Source organism: Erinaceus europaeus, chromosome X, assembly GCF_950295315.1.
Source record: "Erinaceus europaeus chromosome X, mEriEur2.1, whole genome shotgun sequence".
Lineage (NCBI taxonomy): Eukaryota > Metazoa > Chordata > Mammalia > Eulipotyphla > Erinaceidae > Erinaceus > Erinaceus europaeus.
Genome location: NC_080185.1, coordinates 94,359,278 through 94,370,096, shown reverse-complemented (window position 1 = coordinate 94,370,096; position 10,819 = coordinate 94,359,278). Strand labels below are relative to the sequence as shown.

At 40.6% G+C, this 10,819-nt stretch overlaps 1 pseudogene; it reads right to left on the bottom strand.

Annotated features, from left to right (window-relative positions):
* Nucleotides 1-2,473: 2,473 nt before the first annotated feature.
* Nucleotides 2,474-10,819, bottom strand: part of LOC103118058 (X-linked interleukin-1 receptor accessory protein-like 2) — a 25,692-nt pseudogene continuing 17,346 nt past the window's right edge.

The following is a 10,819-nucleotide window of genomic DNA, read 5'->3' as shown; positions in this document are numbered from 1 at the left end:
GAGCTGAACAGCACTCTTTGCTGGGGGGGGGGGATTCTGTTTTGTGTTATTATAAGTTGGTTCTTCATGTACAGGCTTGTCACAGCTAAAATTGTTCACTTTTGAAGAAAAAACTTGTACCAAGTTAGCAGTTCACTAAAATTGATAACTCAGTGATTAGAATTGGCTTAAATATCCTTATATAATTTTGGAAGGCCTTTTTAAAAATAAAATTATTATCATCTCTTTAGTATGATTTAAAGCTGTTTAAACAATTTAAACACAATATTAGAACTTAGTTTACTGCTAAGGTCTTAGTAATTTATTTATTATAGATTTATCATAAGTTTATTTAATTACTTGTTCATACTCCTTTATTTTAGCCGTATTTTATTTCTTATGTAACACCCTTTGAGCGGTTATGAGTAAGGGTGGACATAACACTTTACTAGATCTTACACTTTAAAATTCTGATATGGGCATGTCTGTTGGAAAAACAGAGGCCAGCAAGCAGCAAGTCTCCTGTGCCCTGTATATTTATAGTCTTATTAAAAAAAAACACTTAGATCTTGAAGGGGCCTTATTTAAAACAGAGGCCTTGAAAGCCTACAAAAAAGGCTGGTGTATAAATGTTGTGCTTTTTCTCTGACTCACAGAGCACACCACCACCACACACACACACACACGCATACACGCACGCACACATGCACACACACGTGTAAGAGGGGGCGGAGCCATGGGAGACGGTTAGTGACATGCAGGCTATCAGAGAAAACGTTGAAAGGTTCTCTGACGTGGTGAAGAGCGAGATAGATGGCAAATAATTTTTTTAAATTAAGGGGAACTGTCAGGAGGTCCTGGAAGAATTTGGGGCCCACGCAGGGCATATGAGGGAGGTATTAAGACCAGCAGTTAGAGAGGCAGGGAGGGATAATATCTTGTCTCGTAATAATGGGATAATATCTGGTCACGTAGGGCCTGATTAACTTGTCTGGGGGCTTCAGAGGCACTGGGTGTCAGATATCTGCAGGAGGTAGGATTCTTATCGCCTTTGAGCAGATGGTGATAGGATCAGTATGAGGTCCCTCCCATACAAGAATGTAAAGACTGTCTTTCTTTCCCTGTCTCTATCTCCCCATCCTCTCTCCATTTCTCTCTGTGCTGTTAAATAAAATTTAGGGAAAAAAAATGGTGGCCAGGAGTGGTGAATTTTTGTGGTGCCTGCACCCAGCTTTAGCAATAACCTTGGTGGCAAGAATTAAAAATAAACAAAAATAAATAAATAAACAAGTAAGTATAACACCATCTATGTTTTTCGTAAGATCATTGGCCTTCTGTAGTGGCAGCTAAACCTCTACCAAATATTTTTCTCGTTTTCTTTTCTAATTTCAAATCTATCAAACCAGGATTTATGAAGGGGAGAGATGGGACATGATCTAATTACTTAAAATTCATCGGCTTTACTTCATTAAGAAAGACAAGGTTAGAAAATCAACATATTTAACTGGTTCGGTGTTTTTAATCATTGCAAATTATACTTTTCATTCATGACAAGTGGCATGATTCCATTCACGCAGTTAATTGTATGCCCTTGTAGAGACCCACTTCCTTAACTCTAGCCAAAAGGTGATTCCATGAAGGCTCTACCCTCCTTCTTGGACAATATTTGTTTACTGAGGCTACATCAACCCATCAGGAAAGTGTAATCTGGAAAAGCAGGAATTAGTTAACAAAGATACTAAGTTATTCTTTACAACATTTCTCTGGAGGTATAATCAAAGAAGACAGATTAAAACCCAGCCAGTGTTTTCCAAGCATCTATACTTTGTCAGACTTTGTGCTTGGTACTATCCAAATACATAGTGTTTAATTGTCACAAAAATAAGCAAATAAAGCATTATTCATTAGGGTGATAAAGGCTCTGTATGATACTAAAGTAGAATAAAGTCTGCAGGAAAGACAAAAACATAAAAATATCTACCCACCTCTTATTTTTAGAAGACTATTTGAGATCTATTAATTTTGGAATATTGATTTGATGTCAGTAGTATCTGAACATTGACTTACATTTTGTTCCTTTCTTTTGTATGACTTTACAGTTTGTACATGCTCATGTTCAAAACAATCAATTTTTTTGGTCTTTTTTTAAGTTTTACTTATTTCAAATACTACATAAATACAAAAAAAAATAGAGAAAACTTTCAGTCCATGTAGTATCATAAAACCTCCATTGAACAATATAACCTACAATTTTTTTCCATTTCAGGAATAAATTCAAACTGTACATTGGTGCAAGGTACTATACTAGAAAAGTACTAGTCCTTCCCTTCCCACTATTCTAGAAATGTGAATAAATAATAAAGTCAAAAAGCAACTACTGATCCTTTTGCTTGGGACACTTTTTCAGCACCTCTATGCTATTGGATGTACTTTACTCTGGTATAGCAGAAAGTCTGCACACTCACGTAGCTTTTCAGAGGACTTCAGTTTTTCACTACCAAATATCACTGGTGAAGCTAAGCTCCTTGGATGATAAAGGTAGTAGGGAACTGTTTCTATGAAATTCCTGGGAATCATTCAGAGTATTAGCAAGGGTAGCTGTCCATTGAGTAGCGTCATAGGCAGGTTACAGTAAGTGTGGTGGTTGCCTAAGGAAGGTACTGGCAAGGTGGTGGCTGGCATCTCATGTTTGTAACCTCTGCAACAATGCCTCATCTGCATGGAATCTGAAGGGTGGAAATCTGGGAGGTCAGCTTGAGATGACACCAGAGAGGCCGAGGTACTGCTCATGGCAATAGACGGTAAAGGCTGGAGTTCTCCAAAAAGACCTTGTTCTGCAGAATCCAGAACATGGCACTGAGAAAGCATTTCTTTTTTCTTGATGGGCATTTCATATACTAAATGCTTCCAAAATTTAGAATTTAATTTGCTGCTTTTAGGTCCCTTCCACTTGATCAGGGACAGAAGTTTGATGCTACGCTTTAGTGATTCCACTTCCCGGCAATTCACCTTTCCTTTTAATTCTGTACACTCAATCAAAATCACTTTGATTTCTCCACTGACTAGCATGTTATGGAGTCTGCTTTCCAATTCGAAAATACTCCATCCTCGTCTGAGTATATAGTCTGGAGTTAGCACGACAATAAGTCTTCTGCTTTGCTCAACACATCTGGTGAGATCTTCAATGTATGCTGTGTCTGGGCAGCTTTTCTGGACCTCAGGCTGGGCGTGAGTGCGGGACACATTGAGCGCCAGATGTTGTAGAGCCAGATGTTGTTGTGCGCAGGCCGCAGAGGAGAGAGAGGGTCCAGAGCGAAGAGGAAACACAAATCTTTATTCGTGCTGGCACCTCAGAGTTGGGTGTTAGAGAAGCAGGTTGGGCCACGTGGAGGTAGAGAAAATGGCCGCCTCACCCAGTAACCTTTCCTGCGTCTGAACACCAGAGTGGAGCGCCGGCCCAAAACAATCAATTTTCAAGGATCAAACGTTCCAATCCAGTTGCACTATACCTAATAGCTGACTTAAGGTTTTTAAAGTATTTATTATTTTTTTTTTTTTATTGAGCCCTAGCAATAGCCCTGGAAGGAAAAAAAAAAAAAAAAGACCCAAAGATTTCATACCTTTTTGTTATCATTTTATTATTGTTGGTGTTTTAATCGTCTTTATTGGATAGAGAGAGCCAGAAATCGACGGGGTAGGGGAGATAGAGAGATACCTGTAGCACTGCTTTACAACTTGCAAAGCTTTCCACCTACAGGCAGGGACCAGGGGATTGAACCTGGGTCTTTGAGCATTGTTACATGTTTACTCAACCAGGTGGGTTATTATTATTTTCCCAGAGCACCTGCTCAGCTCTTATACTTCTTCTTCTTCTAGCGTTTGCCCTTCTTCCGTAGCCAGTCAACAGCTTCAGGTTGAGCCTGATGTAAAGTTTCGAGACCTCCTTTGAATCTGGAGAGGTGGCAGTCGTTGACTATGTGGGGCATAGTCTGTCTAGAGCCGCAGGGGCAGTTCGGGTCATCTTTGGCTCCCCAGCGATGGAACATAGGGGCGCACCGGCCATGGCCTGTTCGATAGCGATTGAGGAGGGCCCAATCATAACGTGCTAGGTCAAAGCTGGCTGAACCTAGGACTTTGGAACCTCAGGCCTGCAATCTACCCCCTGCCCTATATTGTTTTAGATAGAAACAGCGAAGGCAGAGAGGCAAAGTGACCACAGCACAGAAGCTTCCCTGTAAGCAATGGGGACCAGGCTTGAACCTGTGTTGTGCCTTTAAAGGATTTATTTTTCACTATTTTACTTTTAAAAACTGACTTTATAAACTCGTTTTTCTATAAAATAAGCTGTTAAATTTTTTAAAAATTTCTTTATTGGGGAATTAATGTTTTACATTCGATAGTAAATACAATAGTTTGTACATGCATAACATTTCTCAGTTTTCCATATAACAATACAACCCCCACTAGGTCCTCTGTCATCCTGAGGAAGGACTTCTTTTTTTTTTAATTTAAATAATTTATTTCTTTATTGGGGATAGGCTGTTAAATTTTATTTGTTTGTTTGTTTGTTTGTAGCCACGGCATCACCATTCCAGGTTAAAATTTTCAGATAGTAAGAAAGAAACAGAGACAGAGACTCAAAGACATAGAAGAAAAGACACCAGAGCATTAGTTTTCCTCGGTACAGTGGGGGCCAGACTTGTGCAGTTAAATGCATAATAAAGTAAGAAATTTCCCAGGTGAGATATAATAAGATTTTAAAATTTTTCTCCACATGATTTTATCAATTATAGTCATGTAGGTTTTCTTTCAGGGTTCTAATTGTTTCCTTATCTTGTCCGCATATGTCATGATTAATTATCTTCATTTTAGCCTTTTTTGTTAAAGATTTCATTATAATTTTTAGGCATTCGGTTCAAGTTACATAGATTGAACATCTTTTAAAATGCCTCCAACAAATCAAATCAAATTAAATCAAAAGAAAACAGAAACAATAGCTATTATGAACTAGGAGAACTCTAAGAAGAAGAAATACTAATTGAGCATATTCATTAAGTGAAATTGAACGCAACTTAATACACTTTATAAGAATTTTAGGTCAGTTGGATTACCAGTTATTATGAACTATTGTTTAAGCATTTCTAGGTTATTCTTATTTTAAAGTGTATATCAAAGGGTAAAATCTCTCTTGTGAGAACTGTTTATTAGTCATTCAGCCGAGATTAAAACTAAAGTTGAAAAATGTAATAGATTCAGATAATGAATTGTTTCACTCCCTTTCCTAAGTCTGGACTTAACAGTATGTAGTCATTTATAAAATCAGTTTATTTAAATTTATTTTTATTATTTATTTAATAATGGCTTACAAGATCATAAAATTACAAGATTATAGTTCCATATCACAACTACCACCATAGTTCTGTGTCTTCCCTCCTCCTCCCCTGTTCTCCTTTCTACTTCCCTGTTGTATGCTTTACATTGAGTTGTTCTAGCTCTCCCCCTGCCAAGAAAATTGGATCAGTCCTGCTAGTTTCATGGGCCCGCTTGGCCCCGCCCCAAGGAACCCCGAGAGGGTTCCAGAGTTCCAGAGTTGGAGAGTTGGAGAGTGCTTGGCGAAAGAGGCAACAGAGTTCTGTTTGGTGATTAGTTTGTCTTAGTTTATGAATCGTTGTTCCTGAATAAAGAAATGCAGCTTCCCTGCCCAGCCGTATGTCTCTGGTCATCTCTGTTACCCGCCCATGAAGCTAGCCCGGCCAGCTGGAGCCTCCGAATTTTAACAACACTTCCCAAAACTTTCCAAAACTATCATGGTTTTAACAAAGCCTTTTGTTGCCCTTATTTTTTTTATTGTTGTAGTTTTTATTGTTGTTGTTATTGACCTCATCGTTGTTGGCTAGGACAGAGAGAAATGGAGAGAGGAGGGGGAAGAGAAAGATAGACACCTGCAGATCTGCTTCACCACCTGTGAAATGACTCCTCTGCGGGTGGGGAGCCAGGGCTCGAACCAGGATCTTTATGCTGGTCCTTGCGCTGTGCACCATGTGTGCTTAAACCGCTGGGCTACCGCCAGACTCCCAGTTTTAACAAAACCTTGATGACAGTTTGACTATCTTTTTCTTTTTAACAGAGTCATGAATATCAGCTTTTCGTAGTGCACATATGAGAAATGCAAGCCATCTGGTAACAAATATCAATTATGGCAAGCAGAGTCCTTGAATGCAAGCACCAAATTAATGAACCTCAATATATTGTACATGGGATGAAGAAAGGGAATATTAAAAAAAAATAGGAAAGAATAAAGTACCAGAGAAAAAAATAGGTCATTTTAAAAGATAAAGAAGACTGTAGGTGTATAATTGTGTTACACATAAAAGTATATACATATATGTATATGATTTACATATGAATACATAATAAGAGAGTCCTTTTCAAACTGTTCTTGTCTCACCATTCTCTGCTGGAACAGCATCTATCCATTTCTTGCTCCCTTTTCATACTTCACAGTTTCCTCTTAATTTGTATGGCTTGTATTGCTGGGTCTGTATATCACCTTGTTGAGAGTTGAATGCTCCTTGTCTCTCTGTGACACTTATTTCAATAAGTCTTGTCAAGTAGATCTGGTAATGGCAAACTCCTTTAGTTTTTGTTTCTCTGGTGCTGTTTGGATAGCTCCTTCCTATTTTAATGATAGTGTGTAGCAGGCTAAGGTATGCATGGCTGGCAATTTTCTTTCAAAGCCTTGAATATACCACTCCACTCTCTCCTGACCTCCATGGTCCCTCTAGAAATGTCTGGTACAAGTCTGAATATACTATCTCTGTAAGCCACTTCCTTCTTCTCCCTGGAAGCTTGTCATTTTTTTTTTCTTTGTTCCTGACTTCTGATAATTTTACAATGATGTGTCTTGGTGTATTTCTATTTATGTTTAGGGATTTGAGAGCTATCTTTTACAAGACTGATATCTGAAACTGGGGACTCTGCTAGATCATAAACACTTTTCTTACCTAGAGTGTTCAGTTATATGGCTCCCCTGGATGGATTCCTGTGGTTTACTCAAGAGCCTGTGGCTTCTATAGCTTTAAATAGAAGTTCTGCGCTTCCTCCCTTCCTTCCTTCCTTCCTTCCTTCCTTCCTTCCTTCCTTCCTTCCTTCCTCCCTTTCTTCCTTCCTTCTTTCCTCTCTCTCTCTTTCTTTCTCTCTTCTTTTTTTTTAATTGTTGAATCTTCATTTACTGGATAGAGACAGCCAGAAATCAAGAGGGAAGGGGGTGATAGAGAGGAAGAGAGACACCTGCAGCACTGCTTCACCACTCGCAAAGCTTTCCCCCTGCAGGTGGGGACCAGGAGCTCGAACCCGGGCCCTTCTCTTTTCTTCATTTATTCCTTTACTTATTCACTTTATTGTCAGCAGGGTTATCACTGGGGCACAGTGCCTGCACTATGAACCCAGCACTCAAGGAGCCATATTTTTCTTTTCTTTTTTTCTATTCTTTTCTTTATTCTTTTTTTTTCTATTTTTATTTGATGAGACAGAGAGAAATTGAGAGGAGAGGGGGGAGATAGGGAGACCGCTACTTAGGATTTTCTGATAATGGGACAGATCCTGAGATACAGGTTTCATGGTAAATTAGTCAAAGGAATATACCTTGTAGACAAATAACAAGCAAAACATGTATATCTTTTTTATTGGTTTAATGATTGACATGACTGTAGGATAAGAAGGATAAATCCCCAGAGACCCACCCTACTAGGGAAAGAGAGAGGCAGACTGGGAGTATGGATCAATCAGTCAACGCCCATGGTCAGCGGGGAAGCAATTACAGAAGCCAGACCTTCTACCTTCTGCAACCCACAATGACCCTGGGTCTATACTCCCAGAGGGCTAGAGAATGGGAAAGCTATCAGGGGAGGGGATGGGATATGGGGATCGGGTGGTGGGAATTGTGTGGAGTTGTACCCCTCTTATCCTACGGGTTTGTTAATGTCTCCTTTCTTAAATAAATTTTTTAAAAAGGATAAAATTCCACACAGTTCCCACCACCAGAGTTCCTCATCCCATCTTCTCCATCAGAAACGTTCCTATTCTTTATCCCTCTGGGAGCATGAACACAGATCATCATGGGGTACAGAAGGTGGAAGGTAGGTCTGGCTTCTGTAATTGCTTCTCCCCTGGACATGGGTGTTAACAGGTCTAGCCAAACTTCCAACCTGCTTCTGTCTTTCCCTAGTGGGGCAGGGCTCTTGAGAGGTGGGGTTCTAGTACTTATTGGTGAGGTTGTCTGACCAGAGGAGTCAGGTTTGCATCATGGTAGCGTCAAAAAAGCATTAAGATATAAAGCAGAACAAATTCTTTATTAATCAGGAACCTAAAAGTAAGACTAGAGAAGGTGAGTTTTGGGGTCTCCATTTTGGAAAAAGCTGGGAAGTCTATTTTAGGTATAGTCCAAGGGGCCCATTTTTTTAACCAATTTTTGCCTGAACCTGACAGCGAATATACAGATGGGCTAAAGGTATTGTCTGGGGAGATGGTGTCATTGTTGGAAAAAGGACTAGAAAGCTGAATCAAGGAAGAGAATATCTCCCAAATATGGGAAAAGTATATGAAAACTGTCAACTGTAAACCCCATAGATCTCATCTGGGGCCCATATTCAGCATAGGAGCCTGTGTAACCTCTGTATTCCTGTGGGTCTGAGCTCGCATTCTGTGATCATAGCTAGGAACATTCTAGGCTGCACTCTCCCCAGGACGCATCTTCCTCGAGTGACAGAGTATTCTGACCCAGCCTCCCTTTGGAGAGTGGGGCGGTCCCCACCATTATTACTATGCATTGAAGGCCAGGTCCTGTAGAGGCCCACAAGAGGGTCCACAGTGCTGTTCCTGATGGAGATGACCATCAATGGTGGGGAGAGGGATCTGTTAGAGGTCTAGGTCCATCATATCTATGTGGGAATTCCAGGCTTCCCTGACTAGGGTCCCAGATGATGGGGTGGCCAAAAGGTACTGACCAAAAGGGCCATCATTAAAGTATACCAGTCTCTTGCCTTTATCCAGTGTAAAACATATATTTTGTGAGCATAATGCAAGGTTACAATTCAGTAAGGATTCTTTTTTTTTCTTTTCCTTTTGTTGCCCTTGTCATTTATCCTTGTTATTGTTGTTGTTCTTGATGTCGTCATTGTTGGATAGGACAGAGAGAAATGGAGAGAGGAGGGGAAGGCAGAGAGTGGAAAAGAAAGACAGACACCTGCAGACCTGCTTTACTGCCTGTGAAGTGAACCCCCTGCAGGTGGGGAGCCGGGGGTTTGAACCAGGATCCTGATGCTGATCTTTGAGCTTTAAGCCATGAGCGTGTAACCTGCTGCACCACTGCCTGGCTCCCTTCAGTAAGAATTCTAATAACAAGTATCAGGAAGTCTGAGATCAGAAAACTTCTTAAACACCTTTTCTTGCTCTTAACCCGCTGCGCTACTGCCGGACTCCCTAAACACCTTTTCTTAAGCTGCTAGATCCCGAGCAGTTCCTTGGACCTACCCTTTAAATCCACCACATGTGTATGAAGCAATTGCATATATGTCCCCACCAGCAATGCAATGTTGGGACACAGTCTGTGAATAGGACTTTGGGATATGATTAGCATAAGGCTGTGGCTGAACATAAGAATGTAATTAGCATACAATCTATGCCAGCCTATGGAGCATAGTACAAATTTACACGAATTTATGCAAACCCTCAAGGGATTGTCAGTGTGTCGTAACTGATTTAAGCACAGGCTAGGCAGAAGTTGGCCTCTGTTCTTACTCTCCAGATCCAGCTCCCTGCTTTCCCGTGTGTTTGCGGTGCCTGACATGGCCGCTCCTCCCAGGAATTCTACATGTGGAGCTGAAATTTGATAACTAACTTATGGATTCGTGGACCTGGCCTAGTCTTACCTCTGCCAATAATTGCCTCTATTACTGTGCCTAAAATATACCATTCTGTACTGCTATACCACCATATGATAAACTGTGATTGTCTTAAACCCGCTCCGAGCAGCTGCACTTCCTGTGAAGTCCTTTTATTTATTTATTTTAATTATAATAATGCAGTGCCCTGTTTCATTTTTTCATTTTTTAAGTTTATTTGTAAAATAAAAATTGGAAAATATCAACAAAGCCATAGAATAAGAGGGATGAAATTCCACACATTTCCCACCATCAGAGTTCCATATCCCATCCCCCACATTGAAACCTTTCCTACTGTTTCTCTCTCTGGGAGCTTGGACCCAGGGTCATTATGGGGTGCAGAAGGTGGGAGGTCTGGTTTCTATAATTGCTTCTCCGATGGGCATGGGCGTTGACAGGCTGCTATTCTCAGGGGGATTTATATTTTAGAATCAGAAGAGACAGAAAGTAGCAAATAAATGAGCACAGATGTGATAAATCTTGGTGTATTTCTTGATGGGAAATATTTTTATTATTTATTTATTTATTTTCCCTTTTGTTGCCCTTGTTGTTTAACATTGTTGTGGTTATTGTTGTTGTCGTTGTTCAACAGGACAGAGAAAAATGGAGAGAGGAGGGGAAGACGGAGAGGGGGAGAGAAAGACAGACACCTGCAGACCTGCTTCACCTCTTGTGAAGTGACTCCACTGTAGGTGGGGAGCTGGGGCTCCAACTGGGATCCTTACTCCTGTCCTTGCGCTTTGCACCACTTGCGCTTAACCCGCTGCACCACCGCCCAACTCCCGCAATGGGAAATATTTTAAAAGAATAGACAGAAAGCTTACGTGGTGCGAAGCAAAAGGACCGGAGTAAGGATCCCGGTTGGAGCCCCCAGTTCCCCACCTGTAGGGGGCTCGCTT